General features: G+C 39.5%; 1 non-coding gene across 2 annotated transcripts in view; it reads right to left on the bottom strand.

Annotated features, from left to right (window-relative positions):
• Window positions 1-19,487, bottom strand: part of LOC110599509 (uncharacterized) — a 149,862-nt gene that overhangs the window by 62,914 nt on the left and 67,461 nt on the right. The gene's annotated exons all lie outside the window — the stretch shown is intronic.

Genomic DNA, 19,487 nt, shown 5'->3' with positions numbered 1-19,487 from the left:
ACACTACAAATTCTGGAAAGAGACTCTCAAGCAGCCAGGGACCTTACCACATTTCAGAAAAAAACTTCAAAGCACTCAGAACCTCATGGCAAAAATCCTCCCCAACTCCCTAGAACAGGAGCCCAGCATACAACAGTTACTCATTAGGCATTTGTTGAATCAATGATTTATTTAACACAGCAATTGCACTTTTATGAATGTGTCCTAAAGAAACATTCACACATGCACAGAGCTGTGTGCACAAGCATAAGAGGATTCCAGTGTTTTATTAATATTTAATATATTATCATTAGCATGCATTGATGTTTTTCTCTCCCATGGGATGAGGACCTCTCTCCCCTTGGGATAGGTCCCACCCTTGTGGCCCCATTTTGAGGACAGAGCATTTACCACAAAGGCCTAGAGAAGAAATACAAGAAAAACACATCTTCCTTTTAAGCTCCTATTTTTGTAAGAAACACCCTATCCTGCAGCCCCTAGAGGATGGTGGTGTGGGGCACTGAGAGGAGGCACTGTCCCCTAGTCAGCTTCAGAGAGTGGGATACTGAAGAGGATGAAGTTTCCTTGGGAAATGTATCAGGGACCAGTGCCTCTCAAGAGGCAGGCCAGGGAAGGATCTGGAGTATGTAGAGGCCCCCATTCCACATATTTGCAAAAAGAATAGTCAACTTTAAATTTAAAGGGAATGGGGCTGGGGATGTGGCTCAAGTGGTAGCGCGCTCGCCCGGCATGTGCGGGGCACTGGGTTCCATCCTCAGCACCACATAAAATAAAATAGATGTTGTGTCCACCAAAAACTAAAACATAAATATTAAAAATTTCTCTCTCTCTCTCTCTCTCTCTCTCTCTCTCTCTCTCTCTCTCTCTCTCTCTCTCTCTCTCTCTCTCCCCTCAAAAAAAAAGTAAAAAAAAAAATTTGAAGGAAATGGTCCACACAGAATCACCCTTGCTACTGACACCAATAACAAATTCAGGGGTTCCCCAAACTACCTCCAGTTCTAATAATTTATTACAAGGATTCATAGAACATGCTACAAGCTGTTATATTCATACAGTTTATTACAGGGAAAAGATCTAGGTTAAAATTTAAATCAGCCAAGGGAAGAGAAAAAAAAAAGTCAGGGACCACGAGAATACCAAACACAGATCTCCTCTCCCCATGGAGTCAGGACACCTTTACTCTCCTGCCATTAATATGTGACAATAGCATAGAATGCTGCCAACCAGAGAGGCTCACTTTAGTCTTTGTGTCCAGACTCAGTACTGAAACTCCATCATATGGAATGGTTTACTGCCTACATGGCTGATCTCAGTTTCTAATCCTTCAGAAGATCAAGCTTAATGACCCAAGTCCCACCATGCTAAATCAGATTGTTTGTGTAGTTCAAAGCCCTCACCCTGAATCATATCGTTACTATATGACTGGTCCAAGAACATGAGGCAAATAAAGACACTCCTATCAGGTATGACATTTCAACAGCTTAGAGATAACCTTCCAGAAGTTGAGAGCAAAGGCCAGATCTCTTTTTTGGCTAAGGTTAAATTCTTTACTACACCATTACTAAACGCCAGACACTGATTCAAATGCTTTATGTTCACTGACTACTTAGATCCATGAACAACTCTATGAGGGTAAATCTGTTAATATCTTATTTGGAAGAAGAGGATACTGAGGTATAGAGAAGTTCTTTAGATTTCCCAGGTATAACAGTGAATCCATGAGGCAAGCAAGAATCACAAACTGCTCTTTGTGACCCTAGATGTCTTTCCTTTAAACAACCTCTATTCAATCTTGTAATGGTATTAGATGTCCATAAATGCTGTCCACAGGCCCATACTTCACACACAATGTGGTTAATGTCAGGAGACTCAGAAGAAATTTCCTGCAACAGTATCTCCACAGAGCAATGCTGAACAATGTTGTGACTCCCAACCCTTGGATGGTGGCAGTCCTGAAGTAAGTCACCGAAATGCCATGATCTAGGCAACAAGGTACAGATGAATTCACAAAAGGTCACATCACAAACACTTCTTGCAGTATTTTTTAATTTTTTTTTGTAGTTGTAGATGAACAGAATCATTTTATTCTATTTATTTATTTATTTATTTATTTATTTTAATGTGGTGCTAAGGATTGAATCTGGTGCCTCACATATGCGAGGCAAGTGCTCTACCACTGAGCCACAACGCCAGCCTCTCTCACAGTCTTTTTGAACAGTCACTAAACTGGCAGGTCAGCATCATATCTGCATTATGGTCTTTTGATGAAGTCTCTCAAAATTACCTCACGGCAGGCTGGGGATATAGCTCAGTTGGTAGAGTGCTTGCCTCACGTGCACAAGGCCTGGGGTTCGATCCCCAGCACCAAAAAAAAAAATTATCTCATGGAAACAGATGAAGTCTGGGTGAGTTGAGGTTGGTGGATTTGTTCCTCACCATACATATTATAAACTGTGACAGATGTGCACGTATACACACACATTCCTTAAGGGTAATGATAATAATAATAGTAGTAGTAGAGCAACATTATTATAGCTAAAGTAGTATGATACATAAAATACTGAGCACTTTCTCTAGGCCAGATCTTAAGAGTTTTATGCTTTTCAGGTAATAACTCATTCAATCTCTTCCTCCTAGGACTCTTCCATCTTTCAGTACTACATTTATGAGGCACCTTCTTCATGAAATCTGCCCTGGTTATTGAACTTGAAAGTGACCTCTTCTTCCTCCAAAAATTTATTGACATTTCATGTGTACCTCTTTGGAAGTTCTGGGTACTTCTTCATCTTAATTATTTGTGTATATCGGCTTGCCTGCCTCCAAGATTATAAAATGCATTTCTTCCCAAGACCTTGTATCATACATCATTTCAACCTTCACCAATCTTGCATGGTGCCTAAAACATTTTTAAAGATATAGGCTTAACAACTTTTGGAACATTTGACCCCTCCCCATGTCACAATTCCCTTTATCTGTCAGATGAAAAAATAATAGTATTAACCTCGTTGGATTTTTTGTGAATAATGAATGAGATAATGTATATAAAATGCTTCATATAATGCTTTGGTATATAATTAACACTCAATTAACATTAGATATTTATAATTTTTAAATTCTTTGATTTGTTCTAATTAGTTATACATGACAGTAGAATGCATTTGATGCATTGTACACAAATGGAATATTTATAATTATTTTTGTTATTGATCATACATTCAGAATGATTAATAAATGACAATAGTAGTACATATCAATGTACACAGAAGCTCAACTACCTACTATGCATCTGAAGTTTAATAAATACAAGATTCGCCAGAACACTCCCCATGACATGTCAGGCATGATTATTCTGAAGTTATATTTGCAGCTCAATAATGTTACATTCACCTAGCAAATGGTGTATGATCCACAGCTAATGTTTTCTGCATCATACACTGGATAATGTATGCTTTAGCCTATCCTCAGAAAGGCCAGCAGCTTTTTCAACATGTACACCTAGGGACGCCCCAGCCTCACCCCCATCCTAACCCTCCCATGTGCTAGAATGAGTATACTGCTTTACCGGGGACCAGCCATGTTACTTTGAACCACACCACCAGTTTTCATTTAAGAATTCCCTGGGGCGTTTCTTAAATATATAGATCTCTGGTGTCATCATAAGTTCTCAAGAGGAACCTAGGAATCAGATTTTGTAATAAATATGCCAGATGACTTAGTGCAAACTGACCACAAACCACACTTGGCAAAATAATGCAGTGCGTGATTAGGTTCTATTTAGTAATTCTCTGTTACAGCTGTATAGGAGCAATAAGAATTTCTGAAAATAAGCCAAATTTTGATTCAATATATTTGGGGTGGGTCCTGAGAATTTGTATCTCTCCTAAGCTGATAGATGATGCTAACATCATACTTTGAGGTGCTAGGATAAAATACTGTGCCCAGGAATCCTGGCTCAGGATGCTGGGGCTGCACCAGGGCACAGATCGAAAGCATGCTGTCATAGACTTGTCATATTCTTCAAGGGGATAGCCATGGAGGCTGATGGAAGGAATGCCACGTGTTGCTCATTCCACATCCCACACCATTTTACCCAGGACATGGGGATCACTTCATGATAATACAGAGTGTCATCTTTCCCATGTAAAAATAACACAAATGACCCTCTTTTCCCTCATCAGCTAGTGTTACTTAGCTAGACACTAATGGAGGTTGCTCACTCCTTTGAACAATGAGTGGTGGGAGGGGTTGGTGAAGTTCGGAAGTACCACATTGGCAGAGGGACAATGAAAGTATGTCTGGCTTGGATAATGGGGCAAAATCTTTGAAACCATGTAGGGGAACGTACTGGAAGTAGAAGTGGATAGTGTGGAAAAGGAAATAGATTTCACAAAGTGAAGTAAAACTTCTTTATTGTCACCATTTTGTTCAGGACTACTTTTAAAAAACAAAGAACTGGAGAAGAAGGAAGAGGCTGAGGTAGCAAGGAAGACCAATTAAAAACTCATCTATAATTGCACAATGTAATACTGTTAGTATTTTATGATGAAATCCTTACAAGTACATCTTTGTGAATCTTAATTTTCTTAGAAGTGCGATGTCTAAGTTAAAAGGCTACTTCACTTTTACTTGGTGAACTGGATCATTAGCCCAGTTTTCTATTCACTTTCTTCTCTGTTAATAAAGATGCTTCATATATAAAGAATCTTAAAATACATTCGTTTTTAATGCAATCAGGATTTTCTTGGAATACAGTATGGAGCATAATCCTAAAAATCTGCATTTATTTTTTCTCAACAGCACAACTGTTTTCCCATCAGCATTTATTAAATAATAAAATCCTCACCTTGAAAACATTACATTATTTAATCCTCATAACCCTGTGAGATGGGTACTTTATTTTACTTACCCTTACAGATGAGAAAATGGAGGCATACAAAGTGTGAATGTGTTGGTAAGGAGTGGAACCAGGCCAAGCACCGTGATACGGGCCTGCAATCCCTGCTGCTTGGGAGGTTGAGGCAGGAGGATCGCAAGTTCAAAGCCAGCCTCAACAACTTAGCAAGGGCCTAAGCAGCTCAGCAAGACTCTATATCAAAATAAAATATAAAAAGTCTGGGTATATGGCTCAGTGGTAAGCAAAGCAACCCTGGGTTCAATTCCCAGTACAAAAAAAAAGGAGTAGAGCCAAACATGGTTTTGATCTTGTCAATAACCTTAGTCATACCACGTTCGTGTTGAGAATATCACTTTATTCTATCTCTCAGTCTTAACTGATGCCCATGAAGGAGCTAATTCCCTAGAGATAGTAATGTAGGCAGATTTATGCTGAAGAAGATATCTGATTATTTCAAATATTAAATACATAATTTATCAAAACATGTAACAAAGATGAAACTGAATTATCCATCCTTCTTGGTGTTGTGTTCTTCAACTAAACACGATTAAATTATGATATCCAATGCTCTGTTATTAAAAACATTACAAAACAAATGCATCTGTGAAAACAGATGATTTGAAATGGTTCAAATCTTTTTGAATCTGCCAAGAAGACCTCTCTGACTCATACCATACTGTTCTTATCCCTTTACTCTTTCTTTCTGGAGATTTATTTTTATATCATCTAAAATCTTCCTCAACTATACTACCCTGATCTATAATTTGCAGTGATTCACCATGGCAATGAGATAATGTCTAAACGTGTTCAAGTGTCCCTCGAGGCTATTCACAGTACAGCCCCAACCTGCATTTCAATCTGATTCTCTACCAATTCAGGCACAGAATGCTACTTTTTCTAAGAGGCTTCTTTTTATATGTTTCTGTGCTTAATGCAATAGAGACATCAAGAGAATTTTAGAACAGTCATCTAGCCAAACCGGGATATTTTAAAGAAGAAAGTAATGCCAAATAGCATAAGTTGCTCCAAGTCACACAGCAAAACAGAGGTCACAGTGCAAGCAGAATTTTGCTTTTTATTTAAATTCCCCCTTGAAATTGCTACCTTCTGAAGGTGTAATCTGTGCTTAGCAAATGCTTGTTGAAATTGTGCTGCATAATTTACAGTGTTTCTAGCTGCACTTTTTTGACTTGGCACAAGTTACCATCTTTGTTGTGAATGAATTAAAAGAGCTACACAGAGATGGGCTGAGCAATTCCAAAGTGTAAAACACAACAGGAGGCTTGTTGGAGAGAACTGCGTGTAATGGAATCCAGCTGTCTATTGACCCATAGAAGTGGCAGGGAGCCAACAGGAGAGGTGGTACACTTCATCTCCATGGAACATGTCTCCTAAATCCCTACTAGCAAAGAGTTGAAGCTCAATATGGGAAAGTCTGTGAGCAAAAGTTTCTCACCCTCACTGCCTGGTCCTGATCTTCAAAGGATACTAGGATCCCAAATCAGTAGAATTTGAGGAAACCATCAAGATTCTTCATGTTTTTAGGTGAGAAAAACGAAGTCCAGGAGCTAGGGGTGTAGTTCAGTGGTAGAGCACTTGCCTAGCATGTACAAAGTCCTGGGTTCAATTCCCAGTACAACAAAAGAAAGAAAAGAAAACTGAAGTCTGACACTATAGAAATTCTACAGGAATCCTTCATGGAAAAAAATTTTAAAAATATTTCATTGTGGTTTTTAAACTGTGTCCTCAAGAGCATTCTGGTGACTGTCTGCTTTGCATTCTCCTGAATGTAATGCCCATGGATAGAGATTATGTTTAAGTAGAATTTGACCTCCCCAACTCCCATTTCCAAATCTATCAGAGAAGCAGTGGAGGTTCTAGATTCGATTTCATAGTGCAGTAAATAAATAACAGACTGCAGTTAAAAAAATATTGGTCTAGGTTTAGGACAAAGAAGTTACTGGGGATTGAATCCAGGGGTGCTCAAACACTGAGCCATATGTCCAGCCATTTTTTATATTTTATTTAGAGACAGAGTCTCACTGAGTTGCTTTAGGGCCTCACAAAGTGGCTGAGACTGCTTGAACTCGAAATACTCCTGCTTCAGCCTCCCAAGCTGCTGAGATCACAAGTGTACACCCAGCTGAGTGTCTCTTTTATACACTTAATCAAAGCTATTTCATTCTCACATCCACAACTCTAAAAAGGTAGGTATGATTCTATTCTCACTTTACAAATGAAAATGCTGACATTCAAGAATGAGTGAGCAATTTTCCCAAGGATACAGAGTGGGCACGTTATAAGAGAATCTTGTCCAAATAGAAAAGCCTTCAGGGTCATGGGAATCAGAATGTAAATGTCAAATAACGTCTATTCTCACCATCCACTGAAGGCTGAGACCCGGGTACATGAAGGATGCAGTCCTGGGCTCCCTTTCCTCTTCCTCCAAAACCAGATCTCTAGTTATAACTGGAGAGGGAAAAGATACTGAAAAATATGGAGACCCCGATTTTAATCAACAAGGTCTAAAGCCTGAACTCTGTAAGAGAGTATTTTTACCCCAAATTACTCTGTGACATCAAGACCAGATACCTCATTCTCAGATACACCTGGTACCAGAAGCACCAACATTTTTAAATAAAAAACGATTGGGTATTACAGGCACCAATCTGCCTCTTTAAGTTTTGGCCTGCTCCTCATTAAAACCATAGTTGGAACTAGATTTCACAGTTCTAACAGACAAGAAATAATGCAGCCATGGAAGAATGTCAGGAGATAAGGTCCCTGAAATAAGTCAGGTCTATTTGGGAAAATTTACTTTGCTATTTGTTGGCCTTGTGACTTAGAGGGAATTACTTATTTTCTGAGCTTTACTTTCCTCCTCTCTAAAAGATTGCACTAACTAATGCACACAAAGCAATGGCTAGCACATAATAAGCACTTTAAAAACATTATCTGGGGCTAGGATTGTAATGCATTGCTAGAGTGCTTGCTTAGCATGTGTGAGTAACTGGGTTTAATTCTCAGCACCACATATAAATAAAATAAAGGTCCATTGACAACTAAAAATATTTCAAAATAAATAAACTTACATTTTAAAAAATGTTAATTAGCGTGATCTTTCAATTAAAATTTAAGGAACACTCAGGGATACATTTACTCCAAAAAGTCTATCCCACTGGCTCCATATACCGAAGTTTTCTTTTCCTACCTGATCCCCAGTCTTACTAATGAACCACAGTGCTTTGGTGCTGCCTCTGGGAGGCCCAGAATAAATATCACACTTCCAGACAATGACTCTCCAGCGTGCAGCTGTCAGTCCCACTTCACATCTCAGTTAGATTAAACTTCTGTAAATACTGCTCCCCACATGTTGTTTATGTGCCCCAAATCTTTCAACCTTTTCTGCTTAATTTTTGGGGCCTTCTACAGTGTGGCTTTTTATCTCTCTAAACCTTATTGATTGTTAAAGCTACAGCTCCTCTTTAAGGTCTTCCCAAGCTTTTATTGAACTTGTGTATGAATTCTTATGATACTTAGCATCAATACCATAACACAGTATACCGACTTGGTTTTTTGTTTGTTTGTTTATTTGTTTGTTTGTTTTGCACCAGGGATTGAATCCAGGGGCACTGGGCACTTAACCACTGAGCCACATCCCCAGCCCTTTTTATATTTTATTTAGAGATAGGGTCTCACTGAGTTGCTTAGGGCCTCTCTGAATTGCTGAGGCTGGCTTTGAACTCATGATCTTCCTGCCTCAGCCTCCCAAACTGCTGGGATTACAGGTGTGCACCATCCCCCGCCTGCTCCACCTTGTTCTTTAGTATCTTAAATAGAGTACTTATATGCTCCCATGGTCGTTCTTTAAGCTTCTTAAAGATAGGGACCATATCCTATATATAACGCTACATACCCTTCTAACAACCAGTACATAACTAAAAATGGGCAATATAAATTTAATTGATTGAGTAATTAATTGTTTTTCCTACTCTGACCACAGTGATCTCTTCTGGAAAATGACAAAACTGTGAATATCCTCTAGTTTTCATGCTCAATGGAATTATAATTTTAAAAAATCTTAAAGCCCTAAACTTTTATCCATAAAAACCAATAAACCTTAGCCATTATCATAAATTGAAAAGATCATGTTCTTAGGTATAAATTTGATGATTTCATATTTCTCGTCTCTCTGGAAACTCCAGAAAACTAAAAGTGACCATTTCCCTCTCTTGAAACATAAGAAAAATCAGAACCATAGAGATGAAACCTCACATCATCTAGTTGGCAAGGCAACCTCAGAAAGCTTCTCCATGGTTCAGTACAATAATTGCAGATTTAGTATTTTGCTAATGAAACATTGTTTTTCACACAGTAAATAATTTAATGATGAACTACAGCTGCAGGAGGAACTGCCACTCTGCTCAAACCTTTTCAAAAGAGCACCATGTAGGAGATAGAATTCCTACCTTGAGTTTGACTACATTTGGAAGGAAGAAAGGGAGGGACGAAGAGAGGGTGAGAAGAGGGACCCTCCTTCTGTAGTGCCTTGATCCCCTGTCATTGGGTTGGATACAGAGAAAATGCTTACAAAATCTTGGCTACTGAGGTTAGAGAGATGTGGAAGGGAGATGGGGGCAGAGGCATTGAGGGAAAGGATTATATGAGGCCAAAGAAAAAGGATTTCTTCCTATCTTAAATTTATCCCAACTTCAATCCATTTCAATCCAATCATGAGCAATTATTATTTAATTCTAATCATGACAAGCCAGCAGAAAAAGCCAGATTAAGGGGTGGTCTACAAAATACCTGGCCATTTCTCTTCAAAAATATCAAGGTCCTGGAAGACAAGGAAAGACCAAGGATCTGTTATAGACTGGAGGACACTAAAGAGACAGGCTGTGACTAACATGACAAATGCAATGGATTCCTAAATTGGATTCTGGAACAGAAAAAGGACTTAAGTGGGAAAAATGGGTGAATTCTGAATACATTTTGTAATTCAGTTAATAGTATTAAATAAATATCAGTGCCTTACTTTAGATAAATATTGTGTAGTTAGGCAAGATTACAGGAAGTTAGTATACAGGAACTCTTTGCACTGTTTTCACAGCCTTTTTGTAAGTCTAAATTTATTTCAAAATGAAAAGTGGGAAAAATAAGGGCCTGACACCAAGATTTTTTAAAAAAAAGTCTTATTTCTTCCTTCCAACAAGTGTCCTCATTAAAAAAAAAAAAAAAGGAGCCTGAGACACACTGTCTCCAACATTAAAGAGGAAAACATTTCCCTTCAGACCCTCTTTCCTGCCAGCTTCTTAATTCCTCTGAGAACTCAACAGTGACCCTCAGAGGCCTCTAGCTGTAGTAACAGCAAATCAGTTCAGAAATCTAGAAAAATGAACTGTGTGTACTTACGTTTTCTAAATCATTGAAACGAATTATTTTGGAAGACATTATTTCTAGAAAAGTAGAATTCACTTCTCAGCCATCTTAGAGCATAGAAAACACCACTTAATTCTTCATGGTTCCTAAGTGTTGATATGAACATTTGCTTCTTTGCATTATATAAATAAAAGAGCTCTTGGGCTGATCCATGGGGGAAGCTAATTGTCATGTTGTATATTTCTGTAGGGCTTCACTGTCTCCTCTCCCCTTGCCTTGGTATTTCTTCAGAGGGAGAAGGGGACATATCAGATGAGTGACTTTGATGAGAGCTGGCAGCTGGGGGTCTGGTATCCCAAGAATCCTTATAAATCACTACAAAAGAAGGCTTTCCCATCACTTCTGGCTTTTCTGAGATTATGAACTTGTTGTTATTATCATCATCATCTTCATTATCAATGTTATTGGTAGTGTCTAGGGTCTACCCTGCAGAGGGCATATTTTCATCCAAGACAACCAGTAAAACACATGGCAACACCAAGGGGCAAAAAGTCTATGACAGAATGAGCCTCGGTTATTATCAGTGAGGCATCCTGACATGTTTGTTGTGTGTCACTGAAATTCATAGATCACTAGGGCCAAGGCTTCACCAAGTAAAATGGCCAGAGCATATCATAATCCCTAAGGGCTGTCTGCTTGGCACCCATGGACACATACACTCCCTCTCTGCCACACTTCCTCTTTGGACTTGATAAATGTGTTTGTCTCTAAAAATTAGGGGTGGATACTCAGTCTTGAGGGTCACTTCCAGCTCTAAGATTCTAGGAAATTGTCCTTTGAGATAGGAGTTTATGTTTTATATGAAATACTCCAGTGCTGTCAGGGAGTAATTATCACCACCACATGGTGCAAATCTCACCTTTATCAATCAGACAAGCCTTTCTTTTCAAAGTACTTTCCCCCAGATATTACAGGCTGCTCCTTGATGAACTTTATATTGAGAGAAAGTTTCAATGCAGGTCAACAGCATACATGGCTCTCTGTGCACCAACTGGGCAACCCTGAAACCTCCTCCTGTGAAAGCAAATATGAGCTGTCAGCCTCAGGTGCCCATTTAGAGAAGGGAGCCAGTGCCATCCAATGATTCCCAGAAGCAAATGTGCCTGAGTTTCAGATTTTGTAAAGAAATCCCATTGATTTTCCCCTATCCTTTCTAGAAATCTTGACTTGCTTCTATATGATTCCATGTGTATGAAAAAATATGGAAATTGTGCCATACAAGTTCTTCAATACATCCCAAATGAGTAAAACCAAGGAGTTCTTTTGGGGCCTCCAGGAAGCTCCAGAGAAGGGAAGGCAAGTAGGACCTCAACAGACAAATTAGCTAAAGTCAGGCTTGACATAGGGCCTCCCTGGCCCCCACCCTGCTATGAGGCACCCAGTCCAAAAGAATTTGGGGGCTATACTTACCACTACTTCCAGGCCAACTCAACTCCTCTGCATGGCTAAAATACCACATTACAAACCCACATCCATGTGACCCTGAGGCTGAGGGATAGTGTGCCAAGGATGTGTGGTTTGGATACAGTCAGACCTGGGTTTGTATTTTAACTCTACCACTTATGAGCTGTTCTGCTTTATGCAACTTACCAAACAGCTCTGTGCGTCAGTCTCCTCATTAAAATGAATCTGATAGCTCTACTCCGCCACAGGGTTATTGGGAAGATTAAAGATAATGCACACAAAGCTCCTGATAACAGTGCTTAGGACATGGTAGTCATGGCAACCAATAAATGGTAGCTGTTTTTCACTGTTCCATGTGAAAGCCAGACACAAAAGGTCACATATTGCATGATTCCATTTATATGAGATGTCCAAAATAGGTAAATCCATAGAGACAGAAAGTAGATTAGTGGTTGCTAGGGTCTGGAGGAGAGGGGAATGGAGAGTGACTGCTAAAGAATACAAGGTTTCTTTTTGAGGTGATGAAAATGTTCTAAAATTAGATAGTGGCAATGGCTGTGCAACATAAAAAAAGGAAAATTTTTTGTAAATAAAATTTAAAAATAAATTATCTGTTTCTCTCTCTCTCTCTCTCTCTCTCTATATATATATATATATATATATATATATGAATGATCATTTGTAAAATGTGGATAACAGTAGTACCTACCTTAATAGGGTTTTGTGAAAATCTAATGAGTTAATTTTTAAAAAATATTTAGACTAATTCTGGCACACTGTAAAAGCTCAAAATCTGTCAGCTACAATAATTATCACTGCTACTGTCATTATCTTGATTGTTATTTTTGTAACAGGTGACACAGTCTAGTAATCAAGATCAATGGGGTTTGAATCAATAAAACTGGTTTAAATCTGATTTCACACCTATTAGTATATATTATAATGGTTAACAGTTCAGCCACTGGATATGGACTATCTTGATAAAAATCATGACTCCACCATTTATGTGATTTATGCAAGTTTTCAACTACTCTTTCTTCATATTTTTATCTGAAAAATGCAGGCAATAAATAGTTTTTCACCATGAGAATTAGGTAATGCTTTTTGATTTCAGGTTTCAGGAACCTGGCTCAATTTGCATTAACAGATAGAAGGGAAAGAAAAAAGGATAGAAAAGAAAAAATAATTGAGAAACAGAATAAGAAATACAGAAGGGGAAAAAAGAGATTTTTTTAACCAGTCATTACTATCCAAATTTTCTTCCTGAATTTTTAAGATGATTATTACTACTTTTAGTATAAGCTTCTTTAATCTCTTTTGGTCATAGACAGGCACTAAGTAAAAAATAATACATTCCCTTATATGCTTGCTATTATCTTTGTTCTCTAGGAGTATCAATCTCATTGAGGAGACTGTGCAAAATATTTTAATAATGTAATATTTCTGTCCTGTCAATGACATCATTCAGAATGGCATTGTGAATGGGCCAATATAGTGCCTTCATACACCTTAAAAGGCTAAATTTTATTAGGCTAATCTAACAGGAAATAAGGCCTTGAAGTGGAAAGAACATTCCATCACCAATTGCTCAGAGCCCTCTATAACCATGCATGGCTTCAAATTCCCCATCACCAAAATGGGAAATCGAAGCACAATGAACCCTCCAGGTGGCGATCTAAGTATAGAAGAGCATCTTATCACCCTACTTATGATTACAGAAGCAAAGATTGGATGGGTCTTTAGTAAAGATGAATTTATCCTCTGTATGTGCAAACAGAGACGCTGAGACTCAGTGAGGGCAGCCCTTTCCAAGGTCAGACCAGCTTGGTTCCAACAGAGTTGAACCTACATTCCAGTCTTATGCTCTATCATGATGGAATACAGACTGATGAACTGAACTTGTGTCAATAATTCATCCCTATATATAGTTGGCCCTCTGTATCTGCAGGCTCCACGTTGCCTAATTCAAAGAACCACTGATTCAAAATATTCAGAAAAAACACCTGCATCTGTATTAAACATGTACAGACTTTTCTTGTCATTTCCTTCCAAATGATACAATGTAACAACTGTTTCATTGTATTAGGTTTTATAAGTGATCTAGAGATGACTTAAATTATATGGGAACAGCCAGGCATAGTGGTGCACACTCATAATCCCAGCTACATGGGAGGCTGAGGCAAGAGGATTGTTTGAGCCCAGGAGTTTGAGGCCAGCTTAGACAACAAAGCAAGATTCCATCTAACTATGAAAAAAGTATATGGGCGAATTGCATAAGTGATATTCAAATACTGTGCCATTTTATATAAGGGACTTGACCCTTGGGTATATATGGGAGTCCTCGAATGAATCCTCCATCGATACTGAGGGACAACTCTGTGTGTGTCTGTGTGTGTGTGTCTGTGTGAGTGTCTACACTGAAAGAAGAGGATCACCTGGAGATATGTACCAGTTTTGTGTCCCATTGATAAATGTATATAGCCTTTGTGCAGAGATTTGTACTTCTCTAAAGGTGGGAAGTCAGGATTCTAACTGCTTTCCTTATGACTTAGTTTGGCAGAGATTACGTGGACAAATCAGGGTGAAGGTGAAATGAAGACACAAATATACACTGGGAACTTTTCTAAGAAAGCCAAGGGCTTCTACAATTCTGGAGATTATGTATTTTAAGATGCTAGAAATAAGGTGTGCTAGTTGAGGTTCCAGGGAACACTGACCTATGTGCCATTCTGAAAAGCCCATGTGATCTACATGGTCATAGTCAGAGCAGAATATTTCTTTGCATCCCCTTTGGCCATTGCCTTTTTTTTTCCATTAAGCTACCAGGAAGATGAAAATCAGTGATGGCCCTGAAAACTCACAGCACAGAGTATGGCAGCTTTCACAGGAGTCTTTGCTGCTATAATTTTCTCTCTCATTTTACCTCATTAAGAAGGGTCTGGTAGGCATTTAAATTGCCCCAACTTTCCCAGATGACATACATTCAATACAACACTTTGATAACTATTTCATTAAAGTTCGAGAATTCTCAGTGACATAGTGAACAGTCTTTGACTTTTAAATCAAATGACAGAAAATTTCTTCAAGCAGAGAAAATAAAGATTCTATTTCTGTCCCTAGATTAGTTATTACAGTCACCTGGCTTCACATTCAACTTTGATGGTACATTGTTAAATAGCCATGATATCAGAAGTTTTGCTGGCCAGAACAAATTGGCCAGTAATTGTTGGCATGACCAAGAGAAAACACTGCCTTTCATTCTCCCATCTTCCCTCCAGGAAATTGTGATTGTAACCACACTGCTATGGTTTGGATGCGGTGTCCCCCAAAGGCTCACGTGTGTGACAATGCAAGAGGTTTAGAGGAAAAATGATCAGGTTATGAAAGCCTTAACCCAATCAGTGAATTAATCACCTGATGGGATTAATTGAGTGATGACTGGAGGCAGGTGGGGTGTGGCTAAAGGAGGTGGGCATTGGGGACGTGGCTTTGGGGTATATATTTTATATCTAGTTAGCGGAGTCTCTCTCTGCTTTCTTATCTTCATGGGAGCTGCTTCTCTCTGCCACACTCTTCCATCATGATGTTCAACCTCACTTCAAGCCCTGAGGAATGGAGGCTTCTGTCCATGGACTGAGATGTCTGAAACCATGAGCCTCCAAATAAACTTTTCCTCCCCTAAAATTGTTCTGGTCAGATTTTTTAGTTGCAGCAGCAAAAAAGGTTCACTAAAATACCTATGGTCATACCAGCTCCCCTTCCTTCCTTCCTGATGTAGTTGTTTCTAATAAGAATACACTACTATTCCATTTTTGCCACAGTCTGGCTGGGCACAAATCACGAGCCATTCAAGCAGGAACAAACTTTATTTCCAAACTTACAGGAACACCACCCACGTGGCCCTTCCTTGGAACACCACACCCCAACCGGAACTCCCTCCACCGGGCTGCTGCACGCACTCACTCTTGGACCTCCCCCCCCCCCAAGAACTCAAGGGGAACTCCAAAGTAGCAGGCGCCCAAGGCGGACAGTAAAGGTCTAATATACAATTGAATACACAGCCTGTTTCAATCCAGCATCATCCAGTCACAGCAATTATAGACAGCTTAACTTAATATCATCATCTTAATGGCTCGCCTCTCAACCCTTACTTCTGGCAAAATGTCAGGGGCCATTCCGACTTGCTATGGCTCTCAGCACATTTTGAGGATTAGAAGGAGCCAAGGCAGAGAGAGAAAGACAGAGACTGTTATGGTTTGGATATGAAATGTACCCCCAAAAGTTCATGTGTTAGAATAGCAGCAATGTTCTGAGGTGAAATGATTAGATTATGAGAGCTGTAATCTCATTGGTGGAATAACCTACTCCATGGATCACTATTTTGAATGGATTATTGGGTAGTGGTTGTGGGCAGGTGGGGCATGGGTGGAGGAAGTAGGTCACTGGGGCATGCCCTTGGGGATTAGGTGTTGTCCCTGGTGGCTCTTCATCATCATCCTTCCTCCTCCTCCTCCTCCTCCTCCTCCTCCTCCTCCTCCTTCTTCTTCTTCTTATTCTTATTCTTCTCTCTCTCTCTCTCTCTCTCTCTATATATATATATATATATATATATATATATATCCCTCCATGCTCATGAAGAAGAGACCATGGGTAAGACACAGCAAAACAACAGCCAGGTACCAACCAGAAAGTGGGCCCTCAAAGACCAAATCAGCTAGCATCTTTATCCTGAATTTTCAACCTCCAAAACTGTGAAAAAATTAGCTTCTGTTCAGTCCCCCAGTGTGTGGTACTTGGTTATGGCAGCACTAGTAGACTGTCACATTTCAGTCCTTTCTGCTCATTTCCTTCTCTGTAGCACCACTTTACTACAAAATTCTCTTTGGAGATTTATAGCCCTGAGTCAGAGGCACATTCCCATTTCTCCTTGGCAGCATCTTAACTGAGTTACATATGTTCCACAAATTTAATTCTTTTAACCTCTCTGCATTCTTTCAATATTTTTATGCTTTGTCCAATTTGAAAAATATATGTATTGTTTACATGGATGACACATTTCAACTCTTTAAACTATCTTGTATCAATAACTACAAGATACAAGCATTGTGTGCTCCTGTTTGAGCACACTTGATGTTCACACACTGGATTGCTACATATATTTTATGGGTAAGGTTAAAACTCTAAGGGCATTCAGATTTCATTGATTCTACCCTAATAAAAATTGAAAGATAAACTTGATTTCCACTTCCCCTAGCTTGTTCAACTATTTCTCCTCAAGGAGATTTTGGGAACACATCCAAGGACAGTTAACAATGGCAAAATAGCTGGGCCTCATGACACATGCCTGCAATCCCAGCAGCTTAGGAGGCCGAGGCTGGAGGATTGCAAGTTCAAGGACCATTTTGGCAACTTAGTGAGGCCCTAAGCAACTCGGAGAGACCCTGTCTCAAAGTAAAAATAAAAAGGGCTGAGGATGTGGCTCAGCAGTTAAGCTCCTCTGGGTTCAATCCCCAATACAAAAGAAAATGGCAAAATGCATGAAATCTATTTCCTGCTTATTAACACACATGAATTTGCTCCATTAAAAGGCATTAAAGGGGAGCATGCCCACAGTGAGTTCAACTCAGATTCCTCTATGAGAACACGAGCTGGGGATTCTGCTCATGTTCCCTGCATTTGGACAGAAACCCTGATGGTAAGTTTCTCTGAGAGGAATAAACAGAATCCAGTGTTACCTAAATGTCAAGTGGGCTCATTCTGGAACGTAGAACTTAGCTTTATCCCTATGAGAAGAGGAAGCTGAATTCACCGTCAGAAATTTCACATATTCCACTCCTTCTTCCTCAAGGGAAACTTCAGTGCTGAGGGACAACAAAGTAGCTCTCAGCAAACAGGAGGCCACGAATGTCCCCTACCTCTGTGGCATTGCTTTTGGTGAGAAGCAACAAGCCACTATGACTGTATCAGCTGCCAAGTCCTCCCCTTGTTGATTTTGGCTGTAGGTCTCTTAGTCTTAAGCCACTACTACTTAGACCTATTTCAGCACTTTTAGATGCTGGGTATTTCAAGTGATTTGATTCCAGTAGTGAGGGGTTAGGTAGGCAAACGTCTATGGGTTGGAGGCCAAGAAGAAGCAGCCATCTTGGATTTCCCTGGCACATATACACCAAGAGCCCTGCAGGCAGAGATACAGAGCCATTCATGTGAGCCAGCAAGGCTTTGTTCTTGTCTTCCCGTCAAAATATATTCACTAAGCATTGCAACTTCTCCTTTCCATTTGCATTTGTGAATTGGGGCTGGGCTATCCTAAACTTATGCATATTTATCCACATACACACCTACATGTACTTGTACATATGTATATATACATGTATGTGTATATAGATATAAATGAGAATTGGCAATGGCTTTTTTTCTTTCCATTTCAGTTGATAGACCCAGTGCATGAAAAGGGAATTCATGTTGGTCCTATTTTATCAAAACCAATTTCAAGAAATCTGTTCATCAAAGAAGTCATTGTAAGCTATTAATCAGCACTGTGGTAACTAGTGATTTGTGTCCTTAGGGAACATGGTTACCATACCTGCCTTGTCCTTGGTGTCAAATCTTTCCAGGAGAATATTTATAGGGCTATTTATTCTGCCTGTATGTGAGAAGGTACACAGATGTCCCCTATATAGGCATCACAGTTGGAAACTCCATCATGTACAACCTGAACATAGGGTGGGGCCAGCTATATGCAGGTGCCAACTCTGCCTGGAGCCTGGGAGAGAGAGCAGATGGCTACTGGGTGGGTTCTGCCTCTCAGCACATCAGAAAGGAATGTACTAGCAAGCATGGATGTTTGTTTTTCTGGAAATGCCAATGCACAAATAATTGTCCTTTTCAGGCAGTATAGCAGTTTCCTGTGTCTACTCTAACAAATTATCACAAACTTGGTGACTTTAAAGAACATATATTTATTATATCACAGTTCTGGAGGCCAGACGTCCAAAATCAACCTGTCAGTACAACTATGCTCCCTCTGAAGGTGCTAGGAGAGAACCCTTCCTTGCCTCATCCAGACAGTCCTTGATCTGAGGCAGCATTGCTCCAGTCTTTGCTTCTATATCCTATGCCCTTCTCTTTTGTGTCTCTGTGTCTCAAACTTACTCCTCCTTTCTCTTATAAGGGAACCAGTCACTGGATTTAGGACCTACCCTAAATCTAGGATAATTTCAACTTAATTACCACTGCATAGACCCTATGTCCAAGTAAAGTCACAGTTATAGGTAGCAGGGGTCATGACTTGGTCATATTTTTTGGGGAGGACACTACTGAACTCACTACAGGCAACATATTCAAGATCTATTATGGCACATCTACATGTTACAAATTGCATTCATCTAAGCTGGGAGTGGTGGCATATACCTGTCATCCCAGCAACTGGGAAGACTGAGTCAGGAAGATCAAAGCCAACCTGTTAGCGAGGCCCTATATAACTCAGTGAGTCCCTGTCTCAGAATAAGAAATATAAAGGGCTGGGGGTGTGGCTCAGTGGTAAAGCACCTCTATGTTTAATCCTCACTATCAAAAAAAATTAATCTAAAAAGAAAATAGCAGTCATCCCAAGATTGTTTTCTTTTTCTTTTCTTCATGCCTTGGATACTTGGGCTTCAGTTAGAAACTTCAGTGAAGATACAGCAGTGCTGAAGGTTTTGACTTACAAGCAGAGAGCAAAGGAAATGCATACCCCTACAATCTGGCT

This window comes from Ictidomys tridecemlineatus, chromosome X (genome assembly GCF_052094955.1).
Source record: "Ictidomys tridecemlineatus isolate mIctTri1 chromosome X, mIctTri1.hap1, whole genome shotgun sequence".
Classification (NCBI taxonomy): domain Eukaryota; kingdom Metazoa; phylum Chordata; class Mammalia; order Rodentia; family Sciuridae; genus Ictidomys; species Ictidomys tridecemlineatus.
The sequence above is the reverse complement of the archived record's forward strand: the minus strand, read 5'-3'. Positions and strand labels throughout refer to the sequence as shown.